Genomic DNA, 19,928 nt, shown 5'->3' on the forward strand with positions numbered 1-19,928 from the left:
GGAGAGGAAAGGAGAGAAGCCGTTTGTCCCATCTCCTCTAGAGGGAGTCAGTGCCATAAAAGCGTCTGTCTGCAGTGATTCATATCAATGGAACAGGTTTTGGGGGCAGCGTTGTTTAGGAAAACCTTGAGAGACCCACTTCCATTCTGTGTGGGGAAGGTCACACTAAGACAAATATATGTACTTGTATGTTCTATCCTAACAACAACACCAGCGATAGGAGAGATGATATAGGGAACTAAAGTCTCAATTGTCAACTGCACCTACATAGAACTAGGCCATGCAGTAGTATTACAGATGGATTTGTATAATGTTGATTCATTTCTCCTCTAGTCTGAATATCAAATACTTTAACCACAGCTAAGATGCAAAGGACCGACCTCAACCATGATATGTTCACATCTCCAATTGTATTTGTCACTGATAGTGTGCGGACATTGTACTCAAAATCCATGGAATGAAGGTTATATAGCTAGGTCCCCAAGATGTTGAACATAAGGGTGGGTTAGAAACAAGCCCCTCTTTGTACCCCAGCCCCCCTTATAGTGTTGTCCCATACAGAGGGGTGCTGCCTGGGAGGGCAGGAGAGGGGGTGGGAGGGGGAAGGTCGCTTGGTCACTCCCTGTGACCGCCTGCGAGAGGATCCATCAACAACCTTAAATGAAGTCTGCCAGGTGCACGAATCAACCACAGAACAGTGGGCTCCAGCTGACAATGGGGCAGTAGGGAAAATCAAACTCCGAGCCAGGGAACTGGGAGGAATTATCATGTTTTATTGGATACTTCTATTTGTCTGCCCTAGTCTGCACATGTCTGTTGTCATCCCATCCATTGTGATCTCTGCATGAATGATTATTTGGACGGTAACTAAGGTTGCCCCAAATGGCACCCTATGGGCCTTGGTCAAAAGTAATGCACTATGTATGGAATAGGATGCCTTTTAGGAGGCAGCCACTGACATTCTCTCCAATGATGATGCCCATGTGCAGTAGTTCATCTTCATTGTTTAACCATGACGATTCAGTCACCCTGGATGGCAATGGAGATGGAGATTCAAAGTGGGCCGTGATGGTGAGCCATGGAGAGCCTGTGAAAACACACAGCACCCTCTCTGTCCTTATAAGCATGTTTTCTAAGGCGGCAGCAGCGTTCCATTTTAGCAGCCTGTGTGTGTCCTGATGATAATCCCAGGTTTACACTGATCCAGGACATTCTCCGAACATGAAGTAACCAGAGTGTGCATGGATGGGATGAGGAGAGGGAGAGGAGTGGGTATGGTGTCAGCCATATTGAATGTGCCCATGAGGGCACTGTGAAGCGCTATGCCCACATTCTTATCTTGGTACATTCAGATTACCGTGGTCTGAAGGGCTTTGTCTGTTCTTGTAGTTCAATTTCTATGATGTCACCCTCACAGTCAGAGCCTCCAAATAAATGGACGTTACTTCATGAGATTGTCCTATCTGGAGGCAGAGGGCTTGGATCAAACCACTGCGGCATGCATGACACAGATGCTTGTATCGAGGTTGGTGGGGGGATCATGTCTGAGTAAAGGGGATTCAGGACAGGACAGATAATCAAGGATCAGTTCAGCTGCCTGCCATGCAGAGTGAAAACACAGCTAGGTGAGGAGAGGACAGAGAGAGCCACGTCATGTGTCATTGATAGAAACACACAGGGACGCACACACACACACACACACACACACACACACACACACACACACACACACACACACACACACACACACACACCACGCACGCACGCACGCACGCACGCACGCACACACACACACACACACACACACAGGGGCGTTCGGCCCTGGGTTGAGCCTCCCTGCACCTGCTGCACCTCCGAAAAAACCTCTGTTGCAGCATTGGGATCGTTTCACAAGCGTTCCCCAGGCGTTGGTCAGACGTTTTTACAGGCACTGAGCTCCGGTCGTTTTCATGATGAAATCAACCCTGGAGGAATCCCTCGGCAGGCCTAACTAATTTGAGCGTGATTGTGGCATTAAGTGCGCATTCCTTCTAAGGCGCGCCTCTTGTAGGTTGGACCAAAGTGTTTAAATAAATTGAACCTAAGATGAAAAGAAACTGGGATCTGTGGCTGACAGGACCTCAATTTATGTATTTCCTCTGTTTCCTCTCAGTGCATGACTGCTGCCTGTGTGACTGTCTGTCAGTTTAGACACATCATGAAATCTATCCCAACCCCCCAAAAAGTGTTCTGAGAATTATCAGAGAAATCTGGGAAAACTCTGTGAACAAAGACAGCTACAACTGAGACGAGTTCCCACCTAATACGTTCTTCATTCTCATCATGGTTTTTCTGAAGGGATATAACAACAACAACACTCCTGCACCGAGGGGTCAAACCCCCTGACCCCAGGAGATTTAATCATAAGAGTTCCAACACCTTATTCTCATCAGTTGTTGCCAGGCAACGTGTGCGGCAGCCCCGTGCAGGCGTTCTGGAGGGAGCGGAGGGATCTGAGTCTGTAAAGAACCATGGGTTTGTATTCATCTGCATGGGGGTCATGGAGATTCCTTCACTTTGATGAAGCATTTTTTTCTTCTTTCTTAACAGGTGGCCTGTGCTTTCTGCCCCAACCTTTGTGTCACAGTAACCACTCTGCTCTACAGAGACAGGAGTCAGGGAGCAGGGAGGGAATAGCTCTTCAGTTTGTGTGCATGTGTGAGAGGGAGAGGGAGAGAGAGAGAGAGTCTGTGTGTCTGCGTGCATGTACTGTATGTGTATTCTTGTGTTTTGGATGGCAGTTTCTCTACTACCGTTGTTAAAAGGTAAACATTGTGTCTTGTGATTGTTTATTTGCACCTGTTCACTAATTACAGCAGGTCTTTTATGAAGCCACACGCCATTTTATTCCCGCTCTTAAAAGGTTGGAGTGAGGGTGACAAGGGACACGTGGAGACACTTACATTCTGGCAGTTCACCTTCAATGACAAGCTAAATAGTTTAATCCAGACTGATGGACTGGTAGAATGTTTCAGTAGAACACTTGGGCATTGCTTCTGACCAGCATAGATGTTTTATATCCTCCCTAAGTTAGGCGATACTCTGTGCTTGAAAGTCAAACTGTAGGTCAAGCTGTGGGTCCAGTTGGTGCAGTAAAGATAGCATTATTTTACAACTGAACATTTGGTGAGAAACTGGGAGTAGATAATGCTGGATGGCCAGTAGGCATTGTTCCGATGAAGTCACAATATCATTCTTCAGGATAAGATGTCGTGCAGATTTAAACAGTGTACAAGTATCTAAGACCCTCGTGCTCATGTTGTGTCATACACTACTTATTCCCAAACAACTCTTTCTTTGTTTGCAGACTCATTTAAAGGATTCATACAGCTAAATACAAAGCCTATACTCTTTACACAGTGTTATAGGATAGTCTGAGATGGTTCTTCTACTCGCTATCAAACCAAGATGGGAGTGCTTGAAGTAAATTCAACACAAGGCAGATGTAGGGAGCTTTATTTTTGTAGTGAACAATTTCCTTTCAATCTAGGGGCTTCTAATGGAAAGTTCTTGAATTAAAACACTTGTGAAAGCACAATTTACCTTTTGGTTTCTGTTGAGGCAGAACTACTTCGGGTGCACTGCGATGAAGTGAAAAATAACCTTTATAACGCAAATGAATTCAGACTTTTTCCATTCTATAAAACTAGTCCCTTGCCCCCTCCAAACATTGCTGGTGTAAGGCACATCTGTTCTTCTGAAGTTAGTGGTGGGTAACGCACCCCTCTGAATGAAGACTGTTGAACTCTAACAGATTCAGACAGACATAACCACTCTGATCAAACCTGATTATCCTCAACACAATTTTCTTTAATCAAAAAGTCTACATTTAAATCCTGAGTGTGGAACATCTCTTTAGGAAGCCAACCAGTGATTATCAACAAATTCCAATGGAAGCATTAGCCTATGTCGTCCAAACACTGAGCTTTGGTGAATGCTTGGCATGTTCAATTAGATTCCTCTGCTTTAAAGTTAGTCCACTATAGCTACTTATTTACAAAAACACGTCTAATACCTGCTTACTCACAGCAGTGAGATAAAACTTCAATGGGTTTTATTCTAGCCAAGTTGTCATATCTAACAAAGAAATGGAATTCTGCCATCGCCACTGAGAGGCACCACTAAAACTAACTGGTGTTGATTAGACTACAAACATCCATTTAACGTCGTTTAAAAAACCCAGTCACATAAAAAATATTCAGGACCCATAAAACAGTATGATTCAGGTGTGCGTTTAGTTTAAAGCCAAAGCTTTTCCCTGCTAATGACCACTGGAGTGGTCTCGTTGGTTGGTGTGGACCCATCTATAACAGTAAGCCAGTCTGGGCCAGAGCAGAGCTGATCTTCACAAAATAAATAGCACATGTGTTTAGCGTGTGTTTAGCACATGAAGCCTGTAAAACATACATGACGACTCTTGGCTGTTTATAGCGAGTGATAATGGCCCCTGTATAAAACCAACCTTGGTCTAATTGTGCCTATGGTTTTGTGACACTGTTTTAGCAGCCGGCAGTTCTATTGGACTAGAAGGCTGTAGCTGAGTAGCCCCCAGAAATCTCAGAAAAATTAGATAGCGATGGCTAGTACTGTGACACCCAAGAGTGTGACCGGCGTCAGGTCAATGGCAAGAAAAAAAGTCTCTATAGTCCTCACCGGATTCATACTAACATTGATTGAGACTGAGGGGAACTGATAAAAAAAACGGTTTGCATCTCAGTCTCCATCAAAAATCCCCCGTCCTTTTGCACCCTAGCCAGTTGGCCCTGAGCATGTCTGTCCTGTCCACATTTTAGACACGCTCTGCCATTAGAGCTTATTGGGTTTCCTTTGTTTTCATTGTTCTAATTAGAGGTAGGACAAGACGGAGGAGAAGCACGCTATCCTGTGGATGCTATCTTCATCCATCCCAGCAATACAGGCTCTCTCTCTGTTTTTTTAAACCCTAGCCTGGTCCCCAATCTGTTTGTGCTGTCTTGCCAACTCCTATGCTCCTACAGATGTAGGATCTTAACTTGATCACCCTGTTGCAGGATAACATTTCTGCAATGCATGAAATTTAAAACTTGTAGTGTATTTGAGGTTTAAAAAGGGCTTCTGAAGTTTGTGATTTCCACTTTGAAATTTCAGACTTGATTTTCCCTTATGAAAAATGTATCAACCCCTACACAAATATCGATGAATTATAATAACTTACAACAGTGTTTCCTATCCTCGGGGTGATGATGCCAAAATAGTACATAATGCTAAAAGGTGCCTCAGTTTTGGATCTTTCCTATTTTTCACATGTGTGCGTGCGGGTTCCCTTCTCTCTAATAATTCCTATTGTTGATACCTACACACCTGGAGCTGACACTATTTTTGATACCTACACACCTGGAGCTGACACTATTTGTTAAAAAGGACCTTTAAAGAGCACAGACGGCCTCTCATCATTTCATTAATTATAATCCACATAATAATTCAAATTTCCTGCGGCTGCAGGATTATTTTATTGCTGTAGAAAACTAGCTCAAATTAAGATCCTACATCTGTATGGTCATAATGACCGTAGGAGTTGGCAAGGCAGCACAAGTAGATCTGGCACCAGGCTGCTAGGCTAAACCCTTAACTGGCCCTGGTCGCAAACAGCCATGAACTCAGTGAGACACCGGCAACATACATCCAGGGTTGTAGTTGGAGTGGGTTGTGAAGGGAAGGCTAATGCAGGGTTGTAGTTGGAGTGGGTTGTGAAGGGAAGGCTAATGCAGGGTTGTAGTTGGAGTGGGTTGTGAAGGGAAGGCTAATGCAGGGTGGTAGTTGGAGTGGGTTGTGAAGGGAAGGCTAATGCAGGCTTGTAGTTGGAGTGGGTTGTGAAGGGAAGGCTAACGCAGTATATATCCAAAGTGCTGAGGGATCCCACTCTGATATTTTGTAAGCAGATTTATTTTATTTGGATCGTATGTTTTCTGACATAGACATTCTTCACATCCTTGCCTTGCCTTTAATAGCTACAGTTGGATTGCTGTAGTTATAGACAACCATTTCACATCAACAAGGACTACTCCCTTGACTTTGTTACTCACCTGGTATACAGTCGTGGCCAAAAGTTTTAAGAATGACACAAATATATATTTTCACTTTGCATATACTCCAGAATGTTATGAAGAGTGATCAGATGAATTGCAATTAATTGCAAAGTCCCTCTTTGCCATGCAAATTAACTGAATCCCCCCCAAAAACATTTCCACTGTATTTCAACCCTGCCACAAAAGGACCAGCTGAAATCATGTCAGTGATTCTCTCGTTAACACAGGTGTGAGTGTTGACAAGGACAAGGCTGGAGATCACTCTGTCATGCTGATTGAGTTCGAATAACAGACTGGAAGCTTCAAAACGAGGGTGGTGCTTGGAATCATTGTTCTTCCTCTGCCAACCATGGTTACCTGCAAGGAAACATGTGCCGTCATCATCGCTTTGCGCAAAAAGGGCTTCACAGGCAAGGATATTGCTGCCAGTAAGATTGCACCTAAATCAACTGTTTATCAGATCATCAAGAACTTCAAGGAGAGCGGTTCAATTGTTGTGAAGAAGGCTTCATGGTGCCCTAGGAAGTCCAGCAAGTGCCAGGACCGTCTCCTAAAGTTGATTCAGCTGTGGGATCGGGGCACCACCAGTACCGAGCTTACTAAGGAATGGCAGCAGGCAGGTGTGAGTGCATCTGCACACACAGTGAGGCAAAGACTTTTGGAGGATGGCCTGGTGTCAAGAAGGGCAGAAAAGAAGCCACTTCTCTCCAGGAAAAACATCAAGGACAGACTGATATTCTGGGGTAAAGTAATTTTCTCTGATGAATCCCCTTTCCGATTCTTCGGGGCATCTGTAAAAAAAACTTGTCCGGAGAAGACAAGGTGAGCGCTACCATCAGTCCTGTGTCATACCAACAGTAAAGCATCCTGAGACCATTCATGTGTGGGGTTTCTTCTCAGCCAAGGGAGTGGGCTCACTCACAATTTTGCATAAGAACACAGCCATGAATAAAGAATGGTACCAACACATCCTCCGAGAGCAACTTCTCCCAACTATTCAGGAACAGTTTGGTGATGAACAATGTATTTTCCAGCATGATGGAGCACCTTGCCATAAGGCAAAAGTGATAACTAAGTGGCTCGGGGAACAAAACATCAATATTTTGGGTCCATGGCCAGGAAACTCCCCAGACCTTAATCCCAATGAGAACTTGTGGTCAATCCTCAAGAGGCGGGTGGACAAACAAAAACCCACAAATTCTGACAAACTCCAAGCATTGATTATGCAAGAATGGTCTGCCATGTGGCCCAGAAGTTAATTGACAGCATGCCAGGGCAGACTGCAGAGGTCATGAAAAGAAGGGTTAAGACTGAAAATATGGACTCTTTGCATCAATAAAGGCCTTTGACACTTATGAAGTGCTTGTAATTATACTTCACTATTCCGTAGTAACATCTGACAAAAAATATCTAAAGACACTGAAGCAGCAAACTTTGTGGAAATTAATATTTGTGTCATTTTCAAAACTTTTGGCCACGACTGTACAATCCTACTGATACTCTTAGCACAGCTGCAATATTACACTTAACCACAAACCTCTTGTACACTTCCGGGACATCCAAACACAAAATGTAGTAGGCATACATACACCCTCACCCCCTCTAAATGGAATACAATGCAATGTTATTTGACAGTGGAAAAAAATGAATTGGGGTGTTGGACTGAACAGAAAGGCCAAAAGGGAGGAAGCACTTCAGATGGTTAAAACACCTTTGAGGGAGAGAGAGTGAGGGAGAGAGTGAGGGAGAGAGAGTGAGGGAGGAGGTGAGGGAGAGAGAGAGGGAGAGAGAGTGAGGGAGGGAGAGAGTGAGGGAGAGAGAGTGAGGGAGAGGGAGAGAGAGTGAGGGAGAGAGAGAGGGAGAGAGAGTGAGTGAGGGAGAGGGAGAGAGAGTGAGGGAGAGAGTGAGGGAGAGGGAAAGGGAGAGAGAGAGAGTGAGGGAGAGAGAGTGAGGGAGAGGGAGAGGGAGAGAGAGTGAGGGAGAGAGAGTGAGGGGAGAGAGAGTGAGGGAGAGAGAGTGGGAGAGAGAGTGAGGGAGAGAGAGGGAGAGAGAGTGAGGGAGAGTGAGGGAGAGAGAGTGAGGGAGAGAGAGTGAGGGAGAGAGAGTGAGGGAGAGGGAGAGGGAAAGAGAGTGAGGGGGAGAGAGTGAGGGAGAGAGAGTGAGGGAGAGAGAGTGAGGGAGAGAGAGAGAGAGTGAGGGAGAGAGAGTGAGGGAGAGGGAGAGAGAGTGAGGGAGAGAGAGAGGGAGAGAGAGAGAGTGAGGGAGAGAGAGTGAGGGAGAGAGAGTGAGGGAGAGGGAGAGTGAGGGAGAGGGAGGGAGAGAGAGTGAGGGAGAGAGAGTGGGAGAGAGAGTGAGGGAGAGGGAGAGAGAGTGAGGGAGAGAGAGTTAGGGAGAGAGAGTGAGGGAGAGGGAGAGGGAAAGAGAGTGAGGGGGAGAGAGTGAGGGAGAGAGTGAGGGAGAGAGAATGAGGGAGAGAGAGTGGGGAGAGAGAGAGGGAGAGAGAGTGAGGGAGAGGGAGAGAGAGTGAGGGAGAGGGAGAGGGAGAGAGAGTGAGGGAGAGAGAGTGAGGGAGAGAGTGAGGGAGAGAGAATGAGGGAGAGAGAGTGGGGGAGAGAGAGAGGGAGAGAGAGTGAGGGAGAGAGTGAGGGAGAGGGAGAGAGAGTGAGGGAGAGGGAGAGAGAGTGAGGGAGAGAGAGAGGGAGAGAGAGTGAGTGAGTGAGGGAGAGAGAGTGAGGGAGAGGGAAAGGGAGAGAGAGTGAGGGAGAGGGAGAGAGTGAGGGAGAGAGAGTGAGAGAGTGAGGGAGAGAGAGTGAGGGAGAGAGAGTGGGAGAGAGAGTGAGGGAGAGAGGGAGAGAGAGGAGGGAGAGAGAGTGAGGGAGAGGGAGAGGGAGAGGGAAAGAGCGTGAGGGGGAGAGAGGGAGGGAGAGAGAGTGAGGGGAGAGAGAGGGAGAGAGAGAGAGTGAGGGAGAGAGAGTGAGGGAGAGAGAGTGAGGGAGAGAGAGGGGGGAGAGAGAGAGTGAGGGAGAGAGAGTGAGGGGAGAGAGAGTGAGGGAGAGGGAGAGGGAGAGAGAGTGAGGGAGAGAGAGTGAGGGAGAGAGAGTGAGGGAGAGGGAGAGGGAGAGAGAGTGAGGGAGAGAGAGTGAGGGAGAGAGAGTGAGGGAGAGGGAGAGGGAAAGAGAGTGAGGGGGAGAGAGTGAGGGAGAGAGAGTGAGGGAGAGAGAGTGAGGGAGAGAGAGGAGAGAGAGGGAGAGGGAGGGAGAGGGAGGGATAGAGAGTGAGGGAGAGAGAGTGAGGGAGAGAGAGTGAGGGAGAGAGAGTGAGGGAGATAGAGTGAGGGAGAGGGAGAGGGAGAGAGAGTGAGGGGAGAGAGAGTGAGGGAGAGAGAGTGAGGGAGAGGGAGAGGGAAAGAGAGTGAGGGGGAGAGAGTGAGGGAGAGAGAGTGAGGGAGAGAGAGTGAGGGAGAGGGAGAGAGAGTGAGGGAGAGGGAGAGGGAGGGATAGAGAGTGAGGGAGAGAGAGTGAGTGAGAGGGAGAGAGAGTGAGGGAGAGGGAGAGTGAGAGAGAGTGAGGGAGAGAGAGTGAGGGAGAGAGAGTGGGAGAGAGAGTGAGGGAGAGGGAGAGAGAGTGAGGGAGAGAGAGTGAGGGAGAGAGAGTGAGGGACAGAGAGTGAGTGAGGGAGAGAGAGTGAGGGAGGGAGAGGGAGAGAGAGTGAGGGAGAGAGAGTGAGGGAGAGAGAGTGAGGGAGAGGAAGAGAGAGTGAGGGAGAGGGAGAGAGAGTGAGGGAGAGAGAGTGAGGGAGAGGGAGAGAGTGCGGGAGAAAGATACCTTTTACTAACAAGCCAGAAATCAGCCACCTCCATAATAGATGAGTAGTATTTCTCTTGTTCCTGGAACTTTACTGGATTTTCTAATCACCAACAAGTGGCAAACAGGCAGAGAAAGAGGAACCAAAGGACTCAGCAGCAAAATGGCAGAAAACACAAATGTGGTAACACTCTATCATCATAAACATTCTCCATGATTGCACGTGTGTGTGTGTTTGTGCGTGTGTTTGTGTGAGTGGTGTGTGTGTGTGTGTGTTTGTGGTGTGTGTGTTTAGGGATTCTGTCTACAGGGCATTTCCTCTGTGGCTTGGGCGAGCCCTCTGAACCCTGCTATGATCGGAAACACTGCGACCCCCAAAACACAGATCACTCTCCCCACACACGCTGTGGCGGCTGGAAACCTCACGGCTAACGCTCACACGCCACTATAACATAACAGACAGGCATAACACTGTTTGTGATAACATATCATAAGATAACATAGCATAGCATAACATAACATAGGCCTAACATAACCCAGGGGGTAACTACTGACATCAAACCAGTGGGGAAACAAACAAACCCCAAAAGTAGATCTATCTTGACAATTGAGCACATTAAGCCAGTTTACACTTCACACATGAGATGCTTCACAGTTCAGTTTTGCAACCTTGTAGTAGTAGTTTCTCCATTGCCAACAACAGCTCCCTCCCTCCCAGGGTCTCTGGTCACTGTCGTTTAACTACTGTAGTGTTCTGTCAACAAATGATAGGTCGTTTTCCCCTCTCCACCTATCAGCCTAACACTGGAACAATAAGTGCTATGCCCAACCTGTACAAGCCTTCCAATCCTGACAGAGTGATACTTTGCTGTGTAACTATTTATCACTTTACGAAAACAAATTGCTGAAGTAGGCTACTAGGCTTTCCAAAGGATTCTTGCGGAAAGCGTATTGGTTGACTCATGTGTTTGTTATTAGAGTTAAGTCAAAATTATTACACTATAATCATTTTACAAGTCAGGACAGAATAGCTGTTTCACTCTACTGACTCAAGTCTGATTTCTAACTGAGGGAGTTTATGGTCTCTGCATCGCAGGTTATTCATCTTGTTTGAGTTTTTACATCGTTACTCCTACACACAGAAAGGGTTTACAGATTGGTATTTTAAAACACACTAACTGTTTTGTTTATAAGTGCGATCCAGCCAATGTATCATCATTGGATTCACTTTATACTGTCAAACAACTGGATGTACACTAGACAACTTGTAGCAGTTGAATAACCTTCTAATGGAGAAGAGAGGACCCATGACTGAGCTGCCTGCCTTCCATCCCACAGGCAATAGAATAAAACCACAGCAACAAAACACCTACAATATCCTTAAAGTAAGATCAACTTAAGTAGGTAAAAACAGACAAAAGGGAAATACTGTGTCTTTATACCAATATACTATAAATGAAGTCATAAATTACTAATAGGTTGGACAATTAAAAGCACTGAATCAAATGTTCATTGCTTAAAAACATCCCAGCCAGGTGATGAGAAGGAAATGTTCTTCATTTGGTGTTAGATCCCCAGAAAGCCTTCACAGATCTCACTAACACCCCAGAAAGCCTTCACAGATCTCACTAACACCCCAGATAAAAGCTGGGCCGGCCATGAAGACTTATTTTCACATTCTAACATCAATAATGTAGTCATCTTCCAACTATTTAAACTGGGACATTTTAATGTAGGTAGTTATAGGGTAGATTTACAGTTGTATAGTGAAGTGTTGCATGAGAACGGAAAAACACAGACTCACTGAACCCCTCACTGTCTCCCTCTCCTCCTCAAACTGACCAGCGGTCTCCCCTCACTCTCTCTTAATCCCCTTCTCTGTCAGTTCCTTCTTTATTTATCTACTCACCCCCCCCCTCTCCCTCTCTCTCTCTCTCGCCCTCACTCTCCCCCTCTCGCTCTCTCGCCCTCACTCTCTCTCTCTTTCTCTCTCTCACCCTCACTCTCTCCCCCTCTCTCTCTCTCACTCGCTTTCTCTTTCTCTCTCTCTCTCTCTCTCTCTCGCTCTCGCTTGCTCTCTCTCTCTCTCCCTCACCCTCTCTCTCTTTTCTCTCTCTCTCGCCCTCACTCTCTCTCTCTTTCTCTCTCTCACCCTCACTCTCTCCCCCTCTCTCTCTCTCTCTCTCTCTCTCTCTCTCACTCGTTTTCTCTTTCTCTTTCTCTCTCTCTCTCTCTCTCTCTCTCTCTCGCTCTCGCTTGCTCTCTCTCTCTCTCTCTCTCTCTCTCACCCTCACTCTCGCTCTCTCTCACCCTCACTCTCTCTCTCTCTCTCTTTCTCTCTCTCACCCTCACTCTCTCCCCCTCTCTCTCTCTCTCTCTCTCTCTCTCACTCGTTTTTTTCTCTTCTCTCTCTCTCTCTCTCTCTCTCTCTCTCTCTCTCTCTCTCTCTCTCTCCTCTCTCTCTCGCCCTCACTCTGTCTCTCTCACTCTCTCTTGCCCTCACTCTCTCTCACCCCCTCTCCCGCTCCCTCTCTGTCCCCCCACACTTGCCCGCTCTTTCTCTCTCTTTACATCTCTCTCTCCACTCTTTTTACTGCAGAACCAAACTACTTCAAGAAGGAATATTAGCCCATCCATCCACCTTTCCCAAGGAAACCCATCTGCCCCTTTAGAAAGCCCTCATAAGCAGCTTCACCCTAGCTGACTGACACATCTCTGCTTTGGAAAAACCAGGGCCATAAATAAGTCTGAGGCCGTTTTGTAATGACACGACCGCTCACTGTTTATATCAGCAACAGAGTAAACAAATACACAATCTATTTCACTGGGAACGGGTGCTCCCCTAACAAAACACCACAAACTACATCTGCACACACACACACACACGCACGCACGCATGCACACACACATATGCTGTCTTTGAAACCCAACCCGATAAACATTATGTATAAGGGAGTGGAGGAGGTGTGTGCGTGTTTGCGTGTGGGTGCGCTCGTGTGTGTGTGTGTGTGTGTGTGTGTGTGTGTGTAGTGGAATACCCCTGGGGTGCAATGGGAAGCTCTCCACACAGGGACCCATAAACACCTCAGCATGTGAGGAGTGTCGCGAGCAGCCAAGCCCAGCAGACTCTGTTTACACACCAGCAGCATAGGCCAGGGACCCCCCCGTGTGTCTGTCTGTGTCTGTCTGCCTCACGGCTGTTGCAGGGATTTTACTCACACACTTTAAGAGCTTTCTCTGAAAGCAAATAAACAAACACCACAATCCCGCAGAGCATTTATTCAACACACTCATGTGCGTACACAGACATACATACACACACGCGCACACACATACACACACATACACATGTTGCAGTGCCACAAGGACAACTACAGTGTCTGAGTGACAAATGAGTGTTGTTGTAAATGCAGCAAAAAGAGGAAGAATGAATGAGAGTAAAAGAAAGTGAGACATTTAAAGAGAGGTGTGATAAAGAGAGAGAAAGAGGGAAAGAGACTTGTTGTTGATGATGATGATCGTAGAGATGATATCATTCTAGTGATTCTATTTATTATGTGATGATGATGATTAGGTTGATTATCATCATGACAACAATATTTGACCATAAAGTCATAGACATCCATGTTGACATCAATGTTGACGGTGACGATGGCTCTGTTATAAGTCGATGACGACTGACTGAGACACCAGCCAGATCTCGACAGTGAAAAGCCTCTTCTCTTCTTTTCCCTTCAGACGGGACAGGGGCTGCACGCTGCAGCTAACAGGCAGGTTATGTTCTCCATGGTGATTGAACATAGTGTACATTTCTCCTCACTGGAGAGGGAGGTGAGGTCAGGCAGACCTGGCTTCAAATAGTATTCGCAATCTTTCAAATACTCTTGAGTGTTTACTCTAGCCTGCCTGGAGTGCTAGGTGGGAGGGGTTTGCCCCTTTGAGACTTTTCTATTGGTTACTTGCAACAGGCAAGCTCAATCAAGCACAGATTAAACACAGAATTTAGAAATGATTTCAAATAGTATTTGAACTCAGGTCTGAGGCTGGGCTGTTGCTCTTTGGTTTAGCTCTGCGGCCGATAAGAACGGAGCGAGCGACGGAACAGTGACATCGATTGTGTACTTAAAGCCTGTGGGTTGAGTGAGGAGTCATGCAGGTATGCAAACAGCCGTCAAAACTATGAAAACAAACAACTTTTGGATGTGGTTTGGTTTTATCTCACTCTCCTGGAGCTCTTTGACTTGACAACCTGAGTGCTTCTCTAAAGACATCAGATGCGTTACTTTGTTTTAAATCCCACAGTTCTGTTCTGGATAGCCTCCTCTCTCTGCTTTACTGCTCACCACACTCAGTCTATACAAACATCTCAGACCAAACAACACAGAGAAATACATGTCAGTCTAGAGAAGAATGTTGTATATAATTATGCATGCTCTCTGTGTATTATTTTATGTATTTTATAACTGTCAATTGTAATGGACAGTGATTCCTGCCTCAGTTGAGTTTAAAACTAGTTTGAATCTATCTGCAGAGGGAGATGGACCCCTGTGGTTGTGTTAAGAAGACGTCTACTTGACTATTGTACTGTACGCTCCCCATGTACACATTCCACAGAGAGACAGCAATCTCTGAGTACCTTATCTGTCCAACCACTTAACCTAGGGGATGAGAGAACAGTCGCTGTGTCTGTCTCTGTGTAAATCTTCAAGAGATAAACCTCAACTGCTTCCCTTTGTGTGAAGACGAGACACCTCACCATGGGGGAGATAGAGATGAGAGATTCCCTTTCAACACAAAACAGAAACAAACAGACAGATGACTTCCAGTTCCACGATCCTGCTACGTGCTCTCTGGGTTTCGCCATGAGGGACTTTGAGTCAACCATTGATTGACTTGCTCTTTGGGGTTTAGGGGCAGGGTAAGTGTAAAGCCCTATGTGATAACGGCTGATGAAAAAAAGGCCTTTGATTTTGAATTTGATTGACTGAACTGTGCTTCAGTTCAGACCAGAGATAGGCAGGACCCTGAGCATTAAAAGAACCTCTGCTAAATCAGTGTGTTACGGTTTTCTTCCGTCGAAGGAGAGTCGGACCAAAATGCAGCGTGGTTGATAATATATATCTTTAACAAAGATGAATACGAACAATACAAAAACAATAAACGTACGTGAAAACCGAAACAGCCTAAACTGGTGCAAACTAACACAGAGACAGGAACAATCACCCACGAAACACTCAAAGAATATGGCTGCCTAAATATGGTTCCCAATCAGAGACAACGAGAATCATCTGCCTCTGATTGAGAACCGCCTCAGGCAACCATAGACTTTGCTAGAACACCCCACTAAGCCACAATCCCAAAACCTACGAAAAACCCCCATACATAAACACAACACAAAATAAACCCATGTCACAGCCTGGCCTGACCAAATAAATATAGAAAACACAAAATAATAAGACCAGGGCGTGACAGAACCCCCCCAAGGTGCTGACTCCCGGCCGCACACTTAAACCCATAGGGGAGGGTCCGGGTGGGCGTCTGTCCACGGTGGCGGCTCCGGCTCTGGGACGTGGACCCCACTCCAACCAAGTCTTAGTCCCCCTGTAACGCGTCCTTTGATTGGCGACCCTCGCCGCCGACCTTGGCCTAATAACCCTCACCAAGGACCCCACTGGACTGAGGGGCAGTACGGGACTGAAGTAGAAGCTCGGGACTGAGGGGAAGCTCGGGACTGAGGGGAAGCTCGGGACTGAGGGGAAGCTCGGGACTGAGGGGTAGCTCGGCACTGAGGGGTAGCTCGGGACTGAGGGGTAGCTCGGGACTGAGGGGTAGCTCGGCACTGAGGGGTAGCTCAGCACTGAGGGGAAGCTCAGCACTGAGGGGAAGCTCAGCACTGAGAGGAAGCCCAGTACTGAGAGGAAGCCCAGTACTGAGAGGAAGCTCAGGCAGGTAGTTGGCTCTGGCAGATCCTGGCTAGCTGGTGGTTCTGGCAGATCCTGGCTGACTGGCGGTTCTGGCAGATCCTGGCTGACTGGCGGATCCTGGCTGAATGGCGGATCCTGGCTGAATGGTGGATCCTGGCTGAATGGCGGATCTGGCAGATCCATGCAGACTGGCAGCTCTGGCTGCTCCATGCAGACTGGCAGCTCTGGCTGCTCCATGCAGACTGGCAGCTCCATGCAGACTGGCAGCTCTGGCTGCTCCATGCAGACTGGCAGATCTGGCTGCTCCATGCAGACTGGCAGCTCTGGCTGCTCCATGCAGACTGGCAGCTCTGGCTGCTCCATGCAGACTGCCAGCTCTGGCTGCTCCATGCAGACTGGCAGCTCTGGCTGCTCCATGCAGACTGGCAGCTCTGGCTGCTCCATGCAGACTGGCAGCTCTGGCTGCTCCATGCAGACTGGCAGCTCTGGCTGCTCCATGCATACTGGCAGCTCTGGCTGCTCCATGCAGACTGGCAGCTCTGGCTGCTCCATGCAGACTGGCAGCTCTGGCTGCTCCATGCAGACTGGCAGCTCTGGCTGCTCCATGCAGACTGACAGCTCTGGCTGCTCCATGCAGACTGGCAGCTCTGGCTGCGCTGAACAGGCAGGAGACTCCGGCAGTGCTGGAGAGGAGGAAGGCTCTGATAGCGCTAGACAGGCGGGAGACTCCGGCAGCGCTGGAGAGGATGAAGGCTCTGGCAGCGCTAAACAGGCGGGAGACTCCGACAGCGCTAAACAGGCGGGAGACTCCAACAGCGCTGGAGAGGAGAAAGGCTCTGGCAGCGCTGAACAGGCGAGGCGCACTGAAGGCCTGGTGCGTGGTGCTGGCACTGGTGGCACTGGGTCGAGGACACGCACAGGAAGCCTGGTGCGGGGAGCTGCCACCGGAGGACTGGTGTGTGAAGGTGGCACAGGATGGACCGGACCATGAAGGTGTACTGGAGAGCCTGAGAGCAGGGCTGGCACAGGACGTGCAAGGCTAGGTAGGTACACAGGAGGCCTAGTGCGTGAGGCTGGCACAATCTTCACCAGCCGACTAACACGCACCTCAGGACGAGTATGGAGCGCTGACCCAGGTGCCATCAAATCCCCGACACGCTCCGTCGGGTGAATATCGTACCTAAAGCACCAACCTAGCAACTCCCTCATAACTCTCTCCTCCACTTTCCCCATTAACTCCTTCACAGTCTCTGCTTCACTCACCTCCAACACCGGCTATGGTTCTGGTCTCCTCCTTGGCTCCTCACGATAAACAGGGGAGTTGGCTCAGGTCTGAACCCTGACTCTGCCACACTCTCCCTGAGCCCCCCCCAATACATTTTTGGGGCTGACTCTCGGGCTTCCATCCGCGTCAGCGTGCTGCCTCTTCATACCAGCGCCTTTCCGCTTTCGCCGCCTCCAGTTCTTCTTTGGGGCGTCGATATTCTCCAGGCTGTGTCCAGGGTCCTTTTCCGTCCAATATCTCCTCCCACGCCCAGAAGTCCTGTGATCGCTGCTCCTCACGATAAACAGGGGGAGTTGGCTCAGGTTTAAACCCTGACACTGCCACACTCTCCCTGAGCCCCCCCCCCCAATACATTTTTGGGGCTGACTCTCGGGCTTCCTTCTGCGCCGCCGTGCTTGTCTCTTCGACTCCATTCTCCTATAGCCCTCTTCGCACTGCTCCAGCGAATCCCAGGCGGGCTCCGGCACTCTCTCTGGGTCGACCGCCCACCTGTCTATTTCCTCCCAAGTCGTATACTCTAAACTTCGTAGCTCCTGCTGCCGCTGCCTGTCACCACGCTGCTTGGTCCTGTTGTGGTGGGTGATTCTGTTACGGTTTTCTTCCGTCGAAGGAGAGTCGGACCAAAATGCAGCGTGGTTAATACGATACATGTTTAATGAAGATGAATACGAACAATACAAAAACAATAAACGTACGTGAAAACCGAAACAGCCTAAACTGGTGCAAACTAACACAGAGACAGGAACAATCACCCACGAAACACTCAAAGAATATGGCTGCCTAAATATGGTTCCCAATCAGAGACAACGAGAATCATCTGCCTCTGATTGAGAACCGCCTCAGGCAACCATAGACTTTGCTAGAACACCCAACTAAGCCACAATCCCAAAACCTACGAAAAACCCCCATACATAAACACAACACAAAATAAACCCATGTCACACCCTGGCCTGACCAAATAAATATAGAAAACACAAAATACTAAGACCAGGGCGTGACACAGTGGTGATGCGTCACGTGGGGCAGGTGGGAGCGAGCCCTCCAATATCCAGGAGATTTGCATGCAATTCTGTTATTTCATGTCACAACAATATAGCACATCAGTTAGCAAAAATGTTGTTTTATTTAAACAATTGCTTGATAAAATAAAAAAATAAGCATATGTGATCGCTTTCCCATTGTATTGTTGTTTTGGTAAATTTTTGTTGAGTCAGGCAGCTCCAAAATGCAGTTGTTTTAGCTTCACTCTGCTTTCTGTGGTGGCAGAGTGAAGAGAAAGCACAGAGCGCATGCGTTGTTGATCTTCTCTGGCTGCACGTGATTGGCTCAGGGTGCTGTCACTCATGGGGACACTATGTCACTGCAGCATCTGCTTGGATTTACAGTAGAAGAGACTGCCCAAGAAGGCTCATTGTCATTGGCCACAGATAAATCAACGTCTTGTGCTTTGATTGGACGGATGTGTCAACTTCATAGCTTGCTAGTTGTTTACCACACGCGGTTTCCATGTCTTCAAACTAGGTGGCTAGCTTAGCTATCTCCTAGCAAATAATTGTCAAACTTTGCATTATGAAGGAAATGTAGCGATACAATGTCTCGCTGCTCATTAGCCACCTACACTTTAAAATATGGCCAACCATTAAAATAAAGCAAGCTGTGAAAGAAGATTCAAGTCAAATAGTTGGTGGTGGATCATGGAGCAGTGGCTAGCATCTGTTTTGAGGTAGGCTAGCTATAATGTCCTATAGGCTATATGTCTTATGTTTGATGTTTGATGGCAGACTGTAATACCCATGGAACCACATGTAGAAGAAGGTTTAGTTATAAATATATTTGATGGAATTGTAACTGTGCAATAGATGAAGCAAAGGAATAATGTTATAAACATTTCATATTGTTAACCATGTCCTTCGTAACAGGCAGGCCAACACACAAAGTCTCACAATATTGCAGACTGATTCCTAGCTAGTTTTCTTTATAAAAGTAACCTCTGCTACCCCTGGTCTTCTGTGCAATAACAGCTAAAGTTATGGGAAGTAGCCATAAACTGATCAATACCCAAATGTTATAACGTTTGTGTTTATGGCTCAAAACTCATTTATGGGATTGGCTATTAGTGCATTTAATGTGTAGCCAGTGTAGTCTACTGGTTTCGATGCATATGAGCTTTGTTGATTAAGTTTCCCCCACCAATACTTCCATGTTATAATCGCCATTGTGTTCAATGTAATCATCTGAACCTGATGGCTGCCGCCCGCCGCCCCTCCAGACAGCTCTAGGAAAGTTACTGTAAGTCAAGGGAGCGAGAGGGCAGAAGTATGCTTTCAATTATATCAGCCTCTTACTCATTGTCCTCATTCATCAAAATGCATCTGTAGAACAGGTCTGTTACCTGTGTTTATAACTGTTACCTGTGTTTATAACTGTTACCTGTGTTTATAACTGTTACCTGTGTTTATAACTGTTACCTGTGTTTATAACTGTTACCTGTGTTTATAACTGTTACCTGTGTTTATAACTGTTACCTGTGTTTATGTTATAACTGTTACCTGTGCTTATAACTGTTACCTGTGCTTATAACTGTTACCTGTGTTTATAACTGTTACCTGTGTTTATAACTGTTACCTGTGCTGTGCAACCAGAGGCAGTGGAGAGAAACTGGACAGACGTCACCAAACATCGCTACTCTCCTAAGCTGTTTAGGGAAGGAGGGCAAAGAGCGTTTTGGGATAAAGACAGAGGTTTGATGGGGGTGTCATAATCCGCTTCATTCCTATAGGGGTGCGTGAGTGGCCCCCTGAACCACCCCCCT

The sequence above is a fragment of the Oncorhynchus tshawytscha genome, linkage group LG23, assembly GCF_018296145.1.
Source record: "Oncorhynchus tshawytscha isolate Ot180627B linkage group LG23, Otsh_v2.0, whole genome shotgun sequence".
Classification (NCBI taxonomy): Eukaryota; Metazoa; Chordata; class Actinopteri; order Salmoniformes; family Salmonidae; genus Oncorhynchus; species Oncorhynchus tshawytscha.